Here is a 19,271-nt window from a genome sequence, read left to right as displayed (position 1 = left end):
GTGAAAAAATGATGCAAAGAATTGACATGCTGCAGATTTCAAAAACGTTGCAATGCTCAAATTCAGGGACATAAACAGAACAAAACAAGTATGTGCTTGAGATTTCTGAAATCTCAGTTTTTGCTCGTATTGTAAAACACAGCTTTTTTTTTGCAGAAAAATACACAGCAAAAAAAAAATGGTGCATGTGAACATATCCATAAGGTGTCCAGACAAGAACAATATTTTAATTATCTACTTAGAAAACAAAAGAAAGATTCCTCCCCTACCAGTCAAGGGACTGGGAAGTGACAGAGAATATTATGACTGCAGGGCAGAACTTTCTAATATAGTGTTTACATTCCATTTGCTCGGTTAGTTATTGTATGTGTAGCATTGGTTAGACATGCTATATTGGGCTATGGAAGTTTATTTTACACTCTATTATAAGCAGCCGCAGGTTTCCTTTGCTCTGATTTCCATATCTTGTTCTGATTGCACTATGCTGTGCTGGTTTATGCTGCATTTTATCAGTGCAGTTACTTTTTATCATGGGAATTTCTCCCAGGCTGCCTTCCACATTGCTAGGAGAGAGGTACAAAATCAAAGGATTTTTGTCTACTATTTCAGAACACATAGAATGTATTACAGGCCTACCAAAATCAATGCTTTGTTTTATAAGGCTAGGAAAAATACAAATGTGGTTCCCGGGATTGTGATAAGATATACTATTGCTGCTGTTAGACGTTTTTGGATATGGTGAAAATATTAGACATTAGTAGAGATGAATAATAAGCCTTATACACTGTGAAAATAATTATATATTTACTTTAAATCCAAAGTTTAAAATTAGCGGTAAAATTAAAATTCAGTGGAGAGCGAGAAAAAACAAACAAACAAAAAGCAAAACCAGGTAGTCCTAATCTGCTGCTACCTTGCTGTGGAGGTTGGTACCCTAAAGGCAAAAGCTGCTTTTAGGGTGCCAACCTCCGCGGCAAGGTAGTAGCACAGTAGATCTACCTAGGATTTTTTTATCCCCTTTATTTATATGTATACATTTTTGTCCAGATAGGACTGCTGTCCCAGGTATACTTCAGTTAATACCCCCTTGTCATCTTTTGAAATATACATCCTTTGTGGTGTACATTTTTATTTTTTTGCCACTTTTTTTGCACCTCTGTGTATATGTTGTACCGTAAGTCTTTTTTTAATACATATCAAATAATTTAGTGTTGCCCTAAAATTCACTTTTAACTTGTATTGATCACTGAATACCATTACTTTAGATATTTTGTCTGTCTATTTTTGGGTAGTTGGATCAGAGCTAGCATTACTATGATGATTAGGAATATGTCAACCCAAACTGTAAAGTTTGGGGTTCATACCGGTCATTTTGTGTTCGGTACTGAACACCAAAAACAGACTTTTGACTGTACGTCCGGTTCCTGTTCAAGTTTTTCACCTGAATAAAGCTTGTTGAAAGGTTGCAGAGCAGCCAATAAGCAAGTTTTGAGGCTCTTGGTACTTCTGAAGCCATCACAGCCATGCCAAGTATTAGCGTGGCTGTGATTAGCCAGGGAAATCACTGTAAAAAAAAATGGCATGGGTTACAAATGGAAGTTAAATGGTAGTAAGAGCAGGATAGTTATGCATACCATGTTTCCTGGAGGATCACGCTGCAGTAAGACTCTGTAATTAAGACTCATGAATATTCACTGCTTCCCCGCCCACCCTTTTGCCAGAGTCTGTCATTGGTTGCAGACTGCTATACACACCCCCACCCTGGGTCTGCATCTGTGATTTATTGTAGTTAATTTGCTGTATAGTCATGTAAAAATAAATAAATATTAATTTAAAAAAAAAATTGTGTAGGCTCACCCCAGATTTTGATAACATTTAAATATTTTGATTTTGATAACCCCCAACTGTGAGCTTTACCGTAGTTGGATATAAAAATAGAGGGGGAAAAAACGTGAGGTCCCCCCACTTTTGATATCCAGCTACGGTAAAGCAGACAGGTGGGAGCTGGTATTATCAGGATGGTATGCTCTATAGATATTGCTCCCAGCCTAAAAATATCAGCCCACAGCTGCCCAGAATCGTCAAATCCATTAGATGTGACAATTCTGTGCTTTACCCAGCTCCTCCCGATTGCCCTGGTACGACGGCAATCGGGGTAATATAAGGGGTTAATGACAGCTCACAGCTGCCACTAAGTCCTAGATTAGTAATGTTCAAACTGGAAAAGTCCAGCACATCCATTAATGATATTAATAAAATCAATTCTTTATTGTTCGATTATAAAATCAGACAAAGGAGATAACCACATTACTATCCGAACTTTCCATACATGTTCTAGATACACGGTTTACGTGAAATGGGGTATATAAGGGGGTATATCCCCAAAACGCGTAAACCATATTTCCATTAGTATTAGTGAAGCAGATTTTCCTACATACAAAGGGAGCGGGTTGAGTTACCTACTGCACATGCTCACAAACAAATGTCCTAACAATTTAGGACAGGTTGCTGTCAGTATAACAAGGCAGTGGCCATGTTAATTTGATAAAAATTACCTCTTTATACAAAATAATTTTTTTCTAATTGAATGTATTAAAGAATATATATATATATATATATATATATATTCTTTAATACAAAATTTCTTTTAGTTATCTTTTTTTCTAATTTCGGAGAACACCTTGAAGAAAGTTGGGCTTTCTGTTGTCTCATTGGCTTTACAGCTATGTGAGACTTACTGCTTTTGGTCTGTGTGTATAGCTTGGAAACATCGGGGATCTGTACTACTGTTTTTTACTTGAAGCTTAATGGTATTATTAAGAGGCAAGGTAATATATACTACATAAAGTAGACTCCTGTGTATTTTGAAGCAGCAGGAGGAAGAGACTAGACGCAGCAACTCCGGTAAATCCTGTCATAGCCTACTGTTGTTGTTCGTATATGGTATGAAGTGAGAAACTCACTTTTCAGGCAGCTGATTCTTTTTTTTCTAAACTAAACCTTTGCAAGTAGCTTTATGCAGTTTATCCCTTTAGAGTCAGATGTATCCTCCTACTCTATCTGAGTTGTACAATACATCCAAGACATTTTATTACATTGCTGATGTATAACAATATTTTGAAGTAAAGTTCAGACTTCTGTAGGAAGGTAAGCAATATTTTCGGCTGATTTCAACTAATGCCCATTGGGATGCATTGGTCAATTATTTTACAATGTTGTGATTTTCACATTGTGAATTTATAAAAAAAAAAAAAAATAGGAAAATTGATTATTGCATTGTATCCCATTGACTGGTAAGTCAAAACCGAAAAACAGGCGAAATCTGTTCTACCATTCAGATGCTATCACGCTAGCTACGGTGAAGCACCAAGTGAACGGTGAGAGGGAAGGGAAACCCTGTTTCTAGGGAAGGAAGAGATGGTGACCCCTGATCAAACCTACTGCTGGTCCCTGGGGTCCCTCACCTCCCTAAATAGGTTCCACACCTATGTGCCGAGCCAGATACCTGACCCTACTATAGGTATCCCTAGTTCTGGACCCTGAATAGGGAACGGATGCGATGAGCTCTTCATCAATCCCAGTAAACACTATAGACAACACAATGAGGACACACGGGGGTAAATGCATGAACTATTTATCGACAGATGACTCAGGTAGAAGTTTAGCAAAGTTACGGCAACAATACCACAGATGTGTACAAGCCGTCTGCTTGCAACCAGAGCTGAATGAACTGAATAATATCACTAGAACCAGTCCAGGGAAGACAGAAGTATTTAAGCACAGGGGGAATACTGATAATCATCAGCTGGACAGAAGTTTAGCTTCCCTGGGTCCTAAAACGGGAATAGATGAAAATCTAGCAGGAAAACTACCTAGTACATTGAATACGAAGAGCAGGAACAACAGAAAGTCAGAGAGAATCTTGCGCTGTGACCTTCTATTGTCAGAAACCACATGACTGTCTGTCACCTATGATACACCCGTGACAAATGCTATATTGAATCAGCTCCCTTTCACAGTCCGTATTTCACAGAGGAATGAATTTCACCAGATTTGACGCTTACTCTGCTAAAACTAGAGTAAACCCTGTGTTTCGACCGACATATTTTAGAAAAGTATCACAATTTCTAACTATGTATTTGTGCTTATAAATGTTTGACATGTCTTTATATTTAAATCTTATAGAGAACTAGATGGCAAAGATTCTTTTCACATGGTATGGTTGTCTACAATTCTCTTTCAACCACAAATAACACTTTGGTAATGAATAATGTATCACTGGAAGAATGCAGAATGATGTGCAATATTTGAGTCTTTTCAATACAGTATACTATAATTGTGTTGCTCATCAATAACAGATTTTTGGACTTTGTTTTTATTTTTTAATCATGCTTTTAGGCTATGTGCACACAGAAGGGTTTTTTTTTCCATGGAATTTGTGGAGCATATCCGCTCAGGCTATAAAATTGCTCAAAAGACTCTTCCTTTCTGCTGTAAAACCACTTTGGTGTTCATACAGTATGTGTAATGTTTTTAGTGGAGTTTTTTCAGCTTCAGATTCTGAAAAATACTTTGAAGTAAAAAAAAAGAAAATGCATATCACTTTTTTGAAGTGGTTAGTGATGCAATCCACTTCAAACTACTCACTGTCAAGTCAGAAGGCTACAAAAAACACCTACTAAACCGCTGTAACGGCTATATACAGTGCCTACAAGTAGTCTTCAACCCCCTGCAGATTTAGCAGGTTTGATAAGATGCAAATAAGTTAGAGCCTGCAAACTTCAAACAAGAGCAGGATTTATTAACAGATGAATAAATCTTACAAACCAACAAGTTATGTTGCCCAGTTAAATTTTAATAAATTTTCAACATAAAAGTGTGGGTCAATTATTATTCAACCCCTAGGTTTAATATTTTGTGGAATAACCCTTGTTTGCAATTACAGCTAATAATCGTCTTTCATAAGACCTGATCAGGCCGGCACAGGTCTCTGGAGTTATCTTGGCCCACTCCTCCATGCAGATCTTCTCCAAGTTATCTAGGTTCTTTGGGTGTCTCATGTGGACTTTAATCTTGAGCTCCTTCCACAAGTTTTCAATTGGGTTAAGGTCAGGAGACTGACTAGGCCACTGCAACACCTTGATTTTTTCCCTCTTGAACCAGGCCTTGGTTTTCTTGGCTGTGTGCTTTGGGTCGTTGTCTTGCTGGAAGATGAAATGACGACCCATCTTAAGATCCTTGAAGGAGGAGCGGAGGTTCTTGGCCAAAATCTCCAGGTAGGCCGTGCTATCCATCTTCCCATGGATGCGGACCAGATGGCCAGGCCCCTTGGCTGAGAAACAGCCCCACAGCATGATGCTGCCACCACCATGCTTGACTGTAGGGATGGTATTCTTGAGGTCGTATGCAGTGCCATCCAGTCTCCAAATGTCACGTGTGTGGTTCGCACCAAAGATCTCGATCTTGGTCTTATCAGACCAGAGAACCTTGAACCAGTCTGTCTCAGAGTCCTCCAAGTGATCATGAGCAAACTGTAGACGAGCCTTGACATGACGCTTTGAAAGTAAAGGTACCTTACGGGCTCGTCTGGAACGGAGACCATTGCGGTGGAGTACGTTACTTATGGTATTGACTGAAACCAATGTCCCCACTGCCATGAGATCTTCCCGGAGCTCCTTCCTTGTTGTCCTTGGGTTAGCCTTGACTCTTCGGACAAGCCTGGCCTCGGCACGGGAGGAAACTTTCAAAGGCTGTCCAGGCCGTGGAAGGCTAACAGTAGTTCCATAAGCCTTCCACTTCAGGATGATGCTCCCAACAGTGGAGACAAGTAGGCCCAACTCCTTGGAAAGGGTTTTGTACCCCTTGCCAGCCTTGTGACCCTCCACAATCTTGTCTCTGATGGCCTTGGAATGCTCCTTTGTCTTTCCCATGTTGACCATGTATGAGTGCTGTTCACAAGTTTGGGGAGGGTCTTAATTAGTCAGAAAAGGCTGGAAAAAGAGCTAATTAATCCAAACATGTGAAGCTCATTGTTCTTTGTGCCTGAAATACTTCTTAATACTTTAGGGGAACCAAACAGAATTCTGGTGGTATGAGGGGTTGAATAATAAATGACCCTCTGAATAAACTTTTCACAATTTAAAAAAAACAAAAAAAACAAATAACATTCTTTTTTGCTGCAGTGCATTTCACACTTCCAGGCTGATCTACAGTCCAAATGTCACAATGCCAAGTTAATTCCGAATGTGTAAACCGGCTAAATCTGCAGGGGGTTGAATACTACTTGTAGGCACTGTATATACGTATATATACGTCCTTGGTCTCCCTCTTCCCTTTGATGTAAGCTCACATGGTGCAAGCTGTATAATGGCCCCCACATAGTCTTGCAAACAGTATAATGGCCCCCACATAGCCCTCCAAAATGTGAAATGGCCCCACACAGCCCTTTATACAGTATAATGGTCACCATACAGCCATAAAAAACTATATAATGGGCCCCACAGCCCTGCAAACTGTATTTATGACCTCAACTTACCCATGCAAACTTTATTATGTAAATATAAAGCCATGCAAATGTCTAGTGGCCCCCACATAGCCTTGCAAACTGTACAATGACACCAACTTATCTAAGTAAACAATATAATGGCCCTTACATAGCCCTGCAATCTTTACATGAGCCTCCACAAAGCCCTGCAAACTGTATAAGAACCCCCACACAGTCTTCAAATTATAGAATGGCCCAAAGTAGCCCTCCAAACAATTTAATGGCCTCTGTATAGCCCTGCTGTAACATCTGTGCCGCTCTCTGCTTCGGCAGCTAAGCGACACCACACTATTGTTGCATGTGACGCTCCATATACCAATCATATTTTATTCCTGGGACTTGTGGTTCTGTCCAGTCTGCAAGCTGTGGGGTTAATCTTTTTGTCATGATTTCTATCTCCTGTCAGCAATGGGTGGGGCTGTTCTACATAAACCCCAGAGAGCCAACTCCCACTGCCAGTCAATAGAGATTCTATGCTGGTTTGTGCTATGTCCTGAGTGCCTGTACTTTGACCTCAGCTTTACATTTGACTACCCACTTGTTGTTTGATTCTGTTCCTGACTTGACTTCCTGGATCTGACCCAGCTTCCTGACTATCCTTCCACCCAGCTTGTGCCACTGGACAGCAGCTGACTCTGTGACCCTTACCCAGGCACTTCTGTTTAAATCTAGATCCCTGTACAGGGGTTAAAGGGTGATGATCAGGGCAACCCCTACGTTCTGGGAAAAGGAGTAGCTTGCGCCAACCTGCAAACAGTATATTGTCTCCTACATAGCCCTCTAAAATGTATAAGGGCACAGACACAGCCCTGCAAACTGTATGATGGCCCCCACATAGCCCTGCAAACTGTATAATAGCTCCAACATAGCTCTGCAAACAGTATAATGGGCCTCACTGATTTAAATAGATTTCATTAAAAAAAACCTCACCTCAATCCGGTCTCCACAGTGTGTGGACTGCACCTGTTTACTATGGTGTTGTTCTACATAAACCCCAGAGAGCCAGCTCCCACTGCCACTCAATAGAGATGATGGCATCACAACATCGCACCCGCTATGTGCAGAGACATCAGAGCTCAGACGTACAGGGATAATTGTGGCGCCCCGGACAAGCCAGGACTTCACAGGTACTGCAACAACACACCCCACACCCCGGTTAGGCACATCAGCCGCACACACAAATCCTTGTTGCCTCCCTCCAGGGGCTGATGTCCACACCAGGTGGGGTGGAGCCAGGCGGTTGGCTCCTCCCACCGAGGTGTTTACAGTCCTGGAGGCGGGAAAAGGAGAGCAGATCAGTTTGGAGTGTAGAGTGTGAGAGTCAGGGAAGTGGTAGTGGAGGAACTGACTGGCCGTGTCCGGGTACGTGGCCCAGGCACCTGACAGCAAGGTTGGCAGACGGTGGTGACCGTCTGCAGGAGAGGCCGATTGACGCACAACCGTAAGGACCGGGGACGGGCGGTGGCCCGCTGGTACCGGATCGGGGAGCGAAGAGAAGCCAGCACCATCCGGCAGGGCCTACGGACCCCGACCAGGCTAGGAGTCGCCGTTAAACCGGTCAAATCCATCAGCGACGGAAACCTCCGGGGTTTCCCAGCAGTAAAGACCCGACTGAAGGCAACCGTCCAAACTGTGAGGGAGAGAAAGCTACCGCCAGAGCTAGAGCTCCCAGGGCCAGGGCCTGCGGGCAAACAGGGGCTCCCTTAGCCAACCAACCGCTGGGGAGCGGGTTACCGGTGGGAAGCCATCGGGGCCAAGAACATAATACCGTTGCAGGGAGAGACAGTTACCGCCAACCTACTGGGAGTGACCGTCGCAGCCGTCTGTGGGACTTGTCCATCCAGCCGTTTGTTTTACCAGAGACTCCGTGTGCGTTACTGGCTGAGTAAGTACCACCGTGCCGTCTGGCACTGCGCTGCCTCGCGACCCTGCACCTGGTCAAGCCCCGCAATCCACCTTACAGACAACAACTCCGGGCCCCGGGACTGCCAAAAAAACCCCCTACCCATGGAGGGGAGAGAAACATCTCAGCTGCTCCCTGCCATCGCTCCCGGGATCCCCGTACAGAGCAGCGGTGGTGCCCCAACCTCACCACACACCGTGGGTGGCGTCACAAACCGACATCCCAAACACCAACCAACCACCCCTTTCACTCACGGGCGAGGAGCGCCACTCGAGTCCCCGGATCCGGCCCAACGCTCGAGCCACCGAGCAGCAGCGCCGGACCCGAGCGTGGTGAGCGCAGCGCCCCGCCGCCCGCGACAACTTGGCGTCACGAACAGGATCCTACCGTTCTACCGCCTGGTGGAAGTGCGCCTTGTGTCCCGCCGGAGGTGTCCGGCCGAATATTTTCGGAAGCCGCCATATTGGGCGCGAAAAGTCCCCGCTTGAGTGTCTCCCCGAGCAGTGGAGGCGCGAAAGTCGAAGCTCCGCCCCTGAAGAGGAGGTGCCAGAGAAACACCAAGGGGGGCATGGATGGCGTCTGGCCACGTGTAGCCGAGGCTGCAGAGAAGCAGATGGAGAGATGGTAGCGTCCTCGAATTGGAGTGCCGAAGCGCCCGCCACCGGAGCCACTAAGCTCTGGGGGAAACGAGGCGGAGTAGCCTTTGAAGATTGCGGCCCGGGTGAACTCCCCGCCGGGACCGCTGCTTGGCTGGAGCGGGAGCTGGGCCGGTTCTGCTTGAAGGTGAGGGCGCAGATCTTGCAGCAGCTGCTGGATTAGAAGGCGGAGATGCGCAGAATGGTTGCCGTGGTGTGGGGCCGCAAACAAGGGGCCGCCGAGGCCGTGCCGCGTCGCGACCAGGCCACCCAAACTCCTGAACCAGCCTTGATCGAGTGGGAGTCGGGGGTCAGCACCGCAGCAGGAGGTCCGGAGAGGATGCAGCCGAAGGAAGAAGAGATCTCAAACACGCTGCCCCCACCACCGTTCCCAACGGCGATCAGCATTTCGGGACTGCACTGCCTGTGGAAGGAGAACCCGATGTACCGTTCGGTCCCCAAGTGGGCCGACCCCCTGCGGTGGTAACCGCCCTAAAGTCAGCGGTCCCCCCGCCGCAAGTTGTCCCCGTTGGGACCACCAGCACCGTGTGATATATTGAATGTTTAATGTTGTTGGATGATAAGGAAAATGAAAGAAATCAACCGAACTATGACCAGATTAACACCGTGATTCAACCGGTCGTTGCCGGCAACTAGTCCCCGTTGGGACTTTCTGCACCGTGCGTAAGGAACTTCTTACGGACAAGCCCGAGAACTCGTAGGGCAACCACAAACTTGTGGAGTGTAAATAAATTGTTGGCTTGTTACCGTGACAGCCTCCGGAGAGGCTGATTTGGGAGGATGGGCCTGGAGGAAAGGGATGGCCCAGGCCCGCCACTACCGTAACCGGTGGCGAACCTCCGGGGGTCAGGGGTCCCCCATGGACGTCGGTCCCCTGAAAGAGACCGTACCCGCTCGGGCAACTTGGGTCTGGACTGGGGCAAGGGGTGCTGCCCATTTTCTTAGGGGCAGCATCAGGGCCAGGTTGTTTGGGCGGGGAGGAAGAGCGGAAGCCGTACCGTTTAATAAAAATGTTTAGTAACGTTAAACGAAAGTGCCTCCCGTTAAGGGAAGTTTATACAAAAATGCTTGTGTTTTATATGTTTTACCGTTTTCTATTTTTCCTAGTTGTGAAAATAAAATCGGTGATGGACGAGCAGCCCGCGGACGGTCTGTGCTTAACCAAGGGGGAATGTGGCGCCCTGGACAAGCCAGGACATCACAGGTACTGCAACAATACACCCCACACCCCGGTTAGGCACATCAGCCGCACACACAAATCCTTGTTGCCTCCCTCCAGGGGCTGATGTCCACACCAGGTGGGGTGGAGCCAGGCGGTTGGCTCCTCCCACCGAGGAGTTTACAGTCCTGGAGGCGGGAAAAGGAGAGCAGATCAGTTTGGAGTGTAGAGTGTGAGAGTCAGGGAAGTGGTAGTGGAGGAACTGACTGGCCATGTCCGGGTACGTGGCCCGGGCACCTGACAGCAAGGTTGGCAGACGGTGGTGACCGTCTGCAGGAGAGGCCGATTGACGCACAACCGTAAGGACCGGGGATGGGCGGTGGCCCACCGGTACCGGATCGGGGAGCGAAGAGAAGCCAGCACCATCCGGCAGGGCCTACGGACCCCGACCAGGCTAGGAGTCGCCGTTAAACCGGTCAAATCCGTCAGCGACGGGAACCTCCGGGGTTTCCCAGCAGTAAAGACCCGACTGAAGGCAACCCTCCAAACCGTGAGGGAGAGAAAGCTACTGCCAGAGCTAGAGCTCCCAGGGCCAGGGCCTGCGGGCAAACAGGGGCTCCCTTAGCCAACCAACCGCTGGGGAGCGGGTTACCGGTGGGAAGCCATCGGGGCCAAGAACATAATACCGTTGCAGGGAGAGACAGTTACCGCCAACCTACCGGGAGTGACCATCGCAGCCGTCTGTGGAACTCGTCCATCCAGCCGTTTGTTTTACCAGAGACTCCGTGTGCGTTACTGGCTGAGTAAGTACCACCGTGCCGTCTGGCACTGCGCTGCCTCGCGACCCTGCACCTGGCCAAGCCCCGCAATCCACCTTACAGACAACAACTCCGGGCCCCGGGACTGCCAAAAAAACCCCCTACCCATGGAGGGGAGAGAAATGTGGCGCCCCAGGACCTGGTCGCCACAACAGCATTGCCCTTCCAAAGGGTTAATGCTGAGCCTGGAGGTAATTGGGAGATCCATTGGCCAGCAAGTTTAACACCCAACGCAATTCTCCCTCCGGCCAGCAGGGGGAGCTCTGAACCTGGGATTCCAGGGAGGATCCCCTTAAGCCTGGTCTGAGAGAGGAAGTAGTGTTCAGTCTGGAGGGAGCAGTAGAAGTAAACAGACGCAGAGTGAGCTGTCTTGTGGATCTGGGGCCTAGAGCTGGAGCAGCTTGGCCCAGAGAAGCAGGAGTAGCTGAGAGGCAGCAGAGAGAGACTCGGACATCGGAGTCTGTGGCCACCAGGGTATAAAATCCGCCCCTGGTAGCCGAATCCGAAGGGCAGGAGAGCTGCAAGCCCCTGGCCCATAAACATCCCAAAGGTACAGCTGCAGCAGCAGGGCCCGGTGTGGGCTCCAGCAGAGAAGCACCAGAGAGAGGGCCTGCGCAGCCACCTACAGAGGGAAGGGACGTACCATCGGTCCCAGCAGCAAAGAGGGCCCTTGCTGGATTTAGAGAAGCAGGGTCCTATCAGAACAAAGCAAAGCACAGGAGTAGGCCTCATACTCAGCTGGCCAGAAAGATCACCCCAAGTACTTCCAGGCCGACCGGATTCCCATCACCACCTGTAACGGTCTCCCAGGACTGGACTGTTCCCAGAGTAAAAGAGGAAAAGGTAAAGAGACTGTTGTTTGTGCCTGGTTCTTTCCCCGCCTGTCGGCCTTGCACCGTGTTAGCCACACAACACCATAGACTTTCACGAGCACCAACAGTGTCCCCGGGGCTCCGCTCCACCTGTGGGGAGCAGTACCAACATTGCTGCCATAACATCACCCCGGAGGCCTTGCACAGCAGCGGCGGCTTAATAGCCGCATACCACAGGTGGCGTCACGAACACAAAGACTTTAATATCAGCCACATATTCAACTGACACCCACCAGGGCCACGGAGCCGGGCCCAGCCACCACTGACTACCACCGGACTAGTCCGGCCCGGCACCGGGTGTCCCATAGCCCTGGGGTGGGCGAGTCAACTTTTGGCGTCACGAACAGGATTTCGTGACCGGTCCCACCGGGTACTGTGCGCCTGCAGGAATTGTGCTTAAAAGACTGTGTACTGGTTGTAAATTGCCGCCGCCATTAGCCGCGCCGAGCGCAGGAAGAAGGGGGGCGTGCCTGACAAAGAGCGCGAAGGGAGCGCGCCATCAGAGCAGAGCGCTGTTAACCCCGCGCGACCCAGAAGAAAATTTGAAAAGTGAACGGAGCCTGGTAAGGTTCACTAAGGGGGAGGAAGATGTCCGACTCAGAGGGAGAGCAGGTGGCTGCCATCGCCCAAGGCGCCGCAGCACCGGCCGAAGCAGTCCCAGTCGCCGTCGCCCCAGCCCCCACTGTAGCGCCGGTAATGCCGATCACCATGCCGTACATACCGGGAGCAGAATGGCTGCCGCAGTACTTCGGGGAGTCCCATACCTTGAGTGACTTCAGAGAAAGCCTGCACAGCTTATTCCGGGTGTATCCGCTGACTGAGAGCCAGAAGGTGGGCATAGTAATGGGACAGCTAGCCGGCGCAGCCCAGCGTGAAGCGAAGTCCTGGCCTGATACAGATAAAGGGACAGCAGCCCAGATACTGGCCAAGCTAAAGAGTACTTTTGACACCCGCACCGCAGCAGAGATAAAGATGAGATTCTTTGGGTGCAAGCAGCGGGCCACAGACAGCCTAAGGGACTATGCCTTAAACCTGCAAGAGGCCCTGAAAGCAGTTAAACAGGTGGACCCAGAGAGTGTACGTGAAGAAGACAAACTCCTAACTGAGCAGTTCATAGAGGGGCTCCTGTCAGATGCCCACAGGACCCAGCTGCGTATCCTGGTCCTGCAGAACCCTGCTCTGGACTTTGCAAAGTTTAAGGACCAGGCCATCAGGGTACTGAGAGAAACTACACCAAATGACCCAGTACCCCTCCGGCCTCTTGCTATCACGTACCCCGGGGTGGTGCCTGCAACACGAGCCACTGCAGGGGCTGAAGCGCAGTCCCTGGATAAAGATCCCACTGCAGAGCTCAGACAGCAGGTCCAGGAGCTGACCAAGACTGTAGCTGCCCTTGCCAAGACCGTGCAGTCTCTACAAATGACCCCCTCGCCTGCAAAAATCGAGTTGGCCTCCAGCCCAGATGACGTCCCATGGATGCGACAGAGGAGGATTCCGCCGACCCGAGGCAGAGACACAGACCGGTATGATTCAACAGGACAACCGATCTGCCGCCGCTGCAGCCAGGCGGGCCACATTGCACGACGCTGTCCTTTAAATGGGCTGAGCCTGGGGCCAGGAGCCAACCCCCAGGTGTAAGGAAGCCCGGCTCAAACCCCAGCCGTAGCAAGTATGTGGGAGGACGACCGGTCCTTCCCATTGTGCTGGATGGGATCCCTTTGAATGCCCTCCTGGATACGGGGTCCCAGGTAACAACCATCCCCCACAAACTGTACAAAAGATATTGGGCTGATTCAGACATTGACCATGGCCCAGATGATGATTTAACAATTGTGGCCAGTAATGGTCAGCCCTTACCTCAAATTGGGTACAAAGAAGTAACCATTAAAGTGGGGCGGGTGGAATTGCCATGTCAGGGGATGATAATTGTAGATATTGATCGCAAAGAATCTGACCCACTGCTAACCATTGGTACAAATGTGATAGAAAATTGTATTGCCGAAGTGATAATTTTGTTGCAACAGGCGTCTGAAACCGCCAGCTCCGGGCAGCAGCGTGCCCTACAGAGGGAGATCAGAGCCCTGATGAGGAGGCAGCAGGTAGAGCTGGCCGGAGGAGAGATTGGCAGTGTGAGGGTAAGTGACCCCCTCCCCATTGCAATACCCCCAAGAAGTGAAATGTTGATATGGTGTCGGGCAGCAATAGGCCTCAAGGGTCAGGATTACCATGCCTTGGTAGAACCGGTGTATTCAGACAGTAGGCCTGGAGTCCTGATAGCCAGAGGGGTAGCGGATGTCCGCAAGGGGAGAGTGCCCGTCCGTGTCTTGAATTGTGGGGAGGAGGAGGCCAAATTGCCCCGGTACGCCACTGTAGCAAAACTGTACACTGTCAGCAACAATACCATTAAAGCAGTGGAACCCTTGATCCCGTCCGACCAGGCGGAAGACAATGGCTCCAAGGGGCAGCTGGAAGACTGGTGCCAAAAATTACATGTAGGCACCGACTCCACCCCCTCGCACCAGAAGCATGGGGTTTACCGGGTGGTACAGGAGTATGAGCGGGTCTTCAGCAAACACCCCCTAGATTTTGGGCAGGTGAAAGGGGTTAAACACCAAATCCCCACGGGTGATCATCATCCCATTAAAGAGAGATACCGCCCTGTACCCCCCGCACAGTATCAGTGTGCCAAGGAAATGTTACGAGAAATGAAGGAGGCTGGGGTTATCAGAGATAGTTGTAGCCCCTGGGCAGCTCCACTAGTGCTCGTAAAGAAAAAAGATGGTACAATGAGAATGTGTGTAGATTACAGGCAAATTAACCGCATTACACATAAAGATGCTTATCCACTGCCCAGAATAGAGGAGTCACTAACAGCCTTAAAGTCAGCTAACTATTTCTCCACCTTGGATCTCACCAGTGGGTATTGGCAGGTTCCCGTGGCAGAGGCGGACAAAGAGAAGACTGCATTCACGACACCAATGGGCCTCTGTGAGTTCAATTGTATGCCATTCGGGCTCTGCAACGCCCCAGGGACATTCCAAAGGTTGATGGAGTGCTGCTTGGGCCACCACAACTTTGAAACCGTGCTGTTGTACCTGGATGACGTCATAGTCTACTCCAAGACTTATGAGGACCACCTGAAGCACTTAGCAGAAGTGTTTGAGTCCTTGTCGGAATATGGCCTGAAGATCAAGCCGTCCAAATGTCACCTCTTGAAGCCAAAGGTACAGTACCTGGGTCATGTGGTCAGCGCAGAAGGTGTGGCACCTGATCCGGAGAAAGTCACTGTAATCAAGGACTGGCCAAGACCCACCACAGTGAAGGAGGTGCGGCAGTTCCTTGGACTGGTGGGCTACTACCGAAGGTTCATTGATGGTTTCACCAAGATAGCAGCGCCCCTTCAAGATCTCCTGGTGGGCCAGCCAAAGCAGGCTAAGAAGCAGAGCCCTCCATTTGAATGGAGCAGCCAACTAGAAACATCCTTTGTCCGGCTGAAAGGGGCTCTCACGGGAGAAGAAATTCTGGCCTACCCTGACTACAGCCAACCGTTTGTACTGTATACAGACGCCAGCAACGTGGGACTGGGAGCAGTTCTGTCCCAGGTACAGGGAGGCAGAGAGAGGGTGATAGCGTACGCCAGTAGGAAGCTTCGGCCCACAGAAAGGAATCCAGAAAACTACAGTTCCTTCAAGCTGGAGTTCCTCGCTATTGTTTGGGCAGTGACTGAACGCTTCAAGCACTATCTGGCATCGGCCAAGTTCACCATCTTCACGGACAACAATCCGTTGACACACCTGGCAACAGCCAAGTTAGGTGCGATGGAACAGCGATGGATGGCCCGGCTGTCTAACTTTGACTTTGCCATCAAGTATCGGGCTGGCAAGAAGAATAACAATGCTCATGCGCTGTCCAGAATGCCTCACTTACCCGAGTCTGGAGAAGACCTGGATGAACTCGAAGAGATAGAGTTACCGGCTTTCCATCACCAAGGTGTTTCCCAGTGTGAGCATGCTGTGGGAGTGAAGCGCTCAAGCCAGCACGAGGTCTCGGTCAACCCATTACTCCACCATAATTGGGAAGAGACACAGAACGGTGACCCGGCCGTGCGATTGGTCAAAGAGAAGCTAGCGCAAGCTGAGACCCATCTTGGCCCAGACGCTCCAGAGGAAGCCCAGCAGCTGTGGAAGGAGAGGGGACGACTGTTCACCTACCAAGGCAAGCTCTGCAAGAGATATGTCAACTGGCGAACAAATGAACTTGTCTGGCAGATAGTGGTTCCGCAGAGGGATGCTCCAATGGTCCTAGCAGCGTATCATGATAACGCAGGACACTTCGGGTGGAAGAAGTTGGAGGCCCTACTCCGTGATCGGTTCTATTGGGTGCACATGAGAAAGATGATCGAGAAGTGGTGCCGAGACTGTGGCCCGTGTAACCTGAGGCGGAAGGATGATGCCAGCCAAAGGTCTCCCCTACAGCCAATTGTCACGAAGCAGCCCCTGGAGTTGGTGGCCCTGGACCACGTGAAGTTAACACCAAGCCGGTCAGGCTATGTGTACGCCCTCACCATTGTGGACCATTACTCTCGTTTCCTGGTAGTAGTGCCTGTGAAGGACCAGACAGCCAGAACAGCAGCTAGAGCGTTCCAGGCATCCTTTTGTCGACCTCACGGCTATCCGGAAAGGGTACTGACTGATCAAGGTCCTGCATTCGAGGCCGAAGTGTTCCAAGAGTTCTGTAACATGTACGGCTGTAAGAAAATCCGAACCACACCGTACCACCCCCAAACCAATGGACTGTGCGAGAAAATGAACCATGTGGTTATTGATATGCTGAAGACCCTACCGCTGGAAGAAAGGAACCAATGGCCAGAGAAGTTGCCAGATCTGGTAGACCTGTACAACCATATCCCAGTAAATTCGACCAACTGCAGCCCCGCTTACCTGATGCGAGCCAGACCTGGCAAGTTGCCTGTAGACTTTGAGATGGGGACTGTGTCGCCTGAGGCGGTTCAAGAAATAGAGGATTGGGATACAGAACGGCAGCAGCGGTACCGTAAGGTCCAGGAGTGCGTAGAGAGGAGCCTGTCTCAAGCAAGAACGAGACAAGAGCAGCATTACAATCAAACAGCCCCAGCAACTCCCTTAGCACCTGGAGAACAAGTCCTCAAGAAGAAGCGGAGGACGCATAAATTGGATGATCAGTGGGAAAACGAGCCCTACACCATTATCCCCTCCAACTTTGACAATAGTAAGGTATGCCTCATAAGCAAGGATGAAGGCAAGACCTATCAAGCAATTTCTCGAGACCGCCTGAAAGCGTGCCCTGAACGGTGCAGAATCCAAAGAGAAATGGAAGAAGTACAAGGAAGTCCCCAAAGTCAAGAGAAAGAAGGGGAGATGATTCAAACCATCCTTGGAAAATTCCCCAAAACTTGGACCCAAATAAACAATGCCATAGTGGTACCAGTTTTGACGTTTCCGCAGTTGGTCGAGCCAGAAACAGAAAAGGTTCCGGATCCACCTAAAGAACCGTCCGCTCCAACACGAGATGACACGCCAGCAGTGGAACAGGAGGATCAACCCCCTGTCGGTGGTGAACCTGTCATACCCTTGGTGACTCTTAGACCACATAGGCAACCATCACGCTTACCTACCGGGGTTAGGCCCACCTGTAGTGCTGAGGTAGAAGACGCACCACGTAGTCAGGGGCAAACACCAGAGCTACGCAGGTCCCAACGCAGCACTCGGGGACAACCCCCTCCAAGGTATAGAGAGTCAACTGTATAAGGGAAAAAGAAGGAGTATTTATTAGAATGTACATAGTTATGCAAAATGTCTGTAAGGTTGTGTACAAAATGTTTTTCTTTTTCTTTGATTGCGGAAATGGTCAATTGGGCCACTGGACTATGGGTGGCCAACACCTAAATTGTTCATAGTTAGCACCCGTGTGCTCAACACCCCTGAAGAAAAACCCGTCCGGCGTGCATAGAGTGGGGTCATCAATGCTCTGACGCACGCCCAGAGCCTACGTTGGGGGTTTGATCGCGGCGGGTCCCCCATGGAGCAGTGTAATGGACACCCGGCAGGGAGCCACACTGGACTCTTATAGTAATGTTTAAGTTTGTAACGTTAAAGTATTTGCGCCTCCCATAATGGGATGAAATGTTGTAACATGTTATGTTTGTTTCCACAGTCCGGGAGTACTGAATTTAACTAAGGGGGAGTGTGGCGCCCCAGGACCTGGTCGCCACAACAGCATTGCCCTTCCAAAGGGTTAATGCTGAGCCTGGAGGTAATTGGGAGATCCATTGGCCAGCAAGTTTAACACCCAACGCAATTCTCCCTCCGGCCAGCAGGGGGAGCTCTGAACCTGGGATTCCAGGGAGGATCCCCTTAAGCCTGGTCTGAGAGAGGAAGTAGTGTTCAGTCTGGAGGGAGCAGTAGAAGTAAACAGACGCAGAGTGAGCTGTCTTGTGGATCTGGGGCCTAGAGCTGGAGCAGCTTGGCCCAGAGAAGCAGGAGTAGCTGAGAGGCAGCAGAGAGAGACTCGGACATCGGAGTCTGTGGCCACCAGGGTATAAAATCCGCCCCTGGTAGCCGAATCCGAAGGGCAGGAGAGCTGCAAGCCCCTGGCCCATAAACATCCCAAAGGTACAGCTGCAGCAGCAGGGCCCGGTGTGGGCTCCAGCAGAGAAGCACCAGAGAGAGGGCCTGCGCAGCCACCTACAGAGGGAAGGGACGTACCATCGGTCCCAGCAGCAAAGAGGGCCCTTGCTGGATTTAGAGAAGCAGGGTCCTATCAGAACAAAGCAAAGCACAGGAGTAGGCCTCATACTCAGCTGGCCAGAAAGATCACCCCAAGTACTTCCAGGCCGACCGGATTCCCATCACCACCTGTAACGGTCTCCCAGGACTGGACTGTTCCCAGAGTAAAAGAGGAAAAGGTAAAGAGACTGTTGTTTGTGCCTGGTTCTTTCCCCGCCTGTCGGCCTTGCACCGTGTTAGCCACACAACACCATAGACTTTCACGAGCACCAACAGTGTCCCCGGGGCTCCGCTCCACCTGTGGGGAGCAGTACCAACATTGCTGCCATAACATCACCCCGGAGGCCTTGCACAGCAGCGGCGGCTTAATAGCCGCATACCACAGGTGGCGTCACGAACACAAAGACTTTAATATCAGCCACATATTCAACTGACACCCACCAGGGCCACGGAGCCGGGCCCAGCCACCACTGACTACCACCGGACTAGTCCGGCCCGGCACCGGGTGTCCCATAGCCCTGGGGTGGGCGAGTCAACTTTCATCTCAGCTGCTCC

The sequence above is a fragment of the Anomaloglossus baeobatrachus genome, chromosome 2, assembly GCF_048569485.1.
Source record: "Anomaloglossus baeobatrachus isolate aAnoBae1 chromosome 2, aAnoBae1.hap1, whole genome shotgun sequence".
NCBI lineage: Eukaryota > Metazoa > Chordata > Amphibia > Anura > Aromobatidae > Anomaloglossus > Anomaloglossus baeobatrachus.
Note: the sequence above shows the minus strand (reverse complement) of the source record.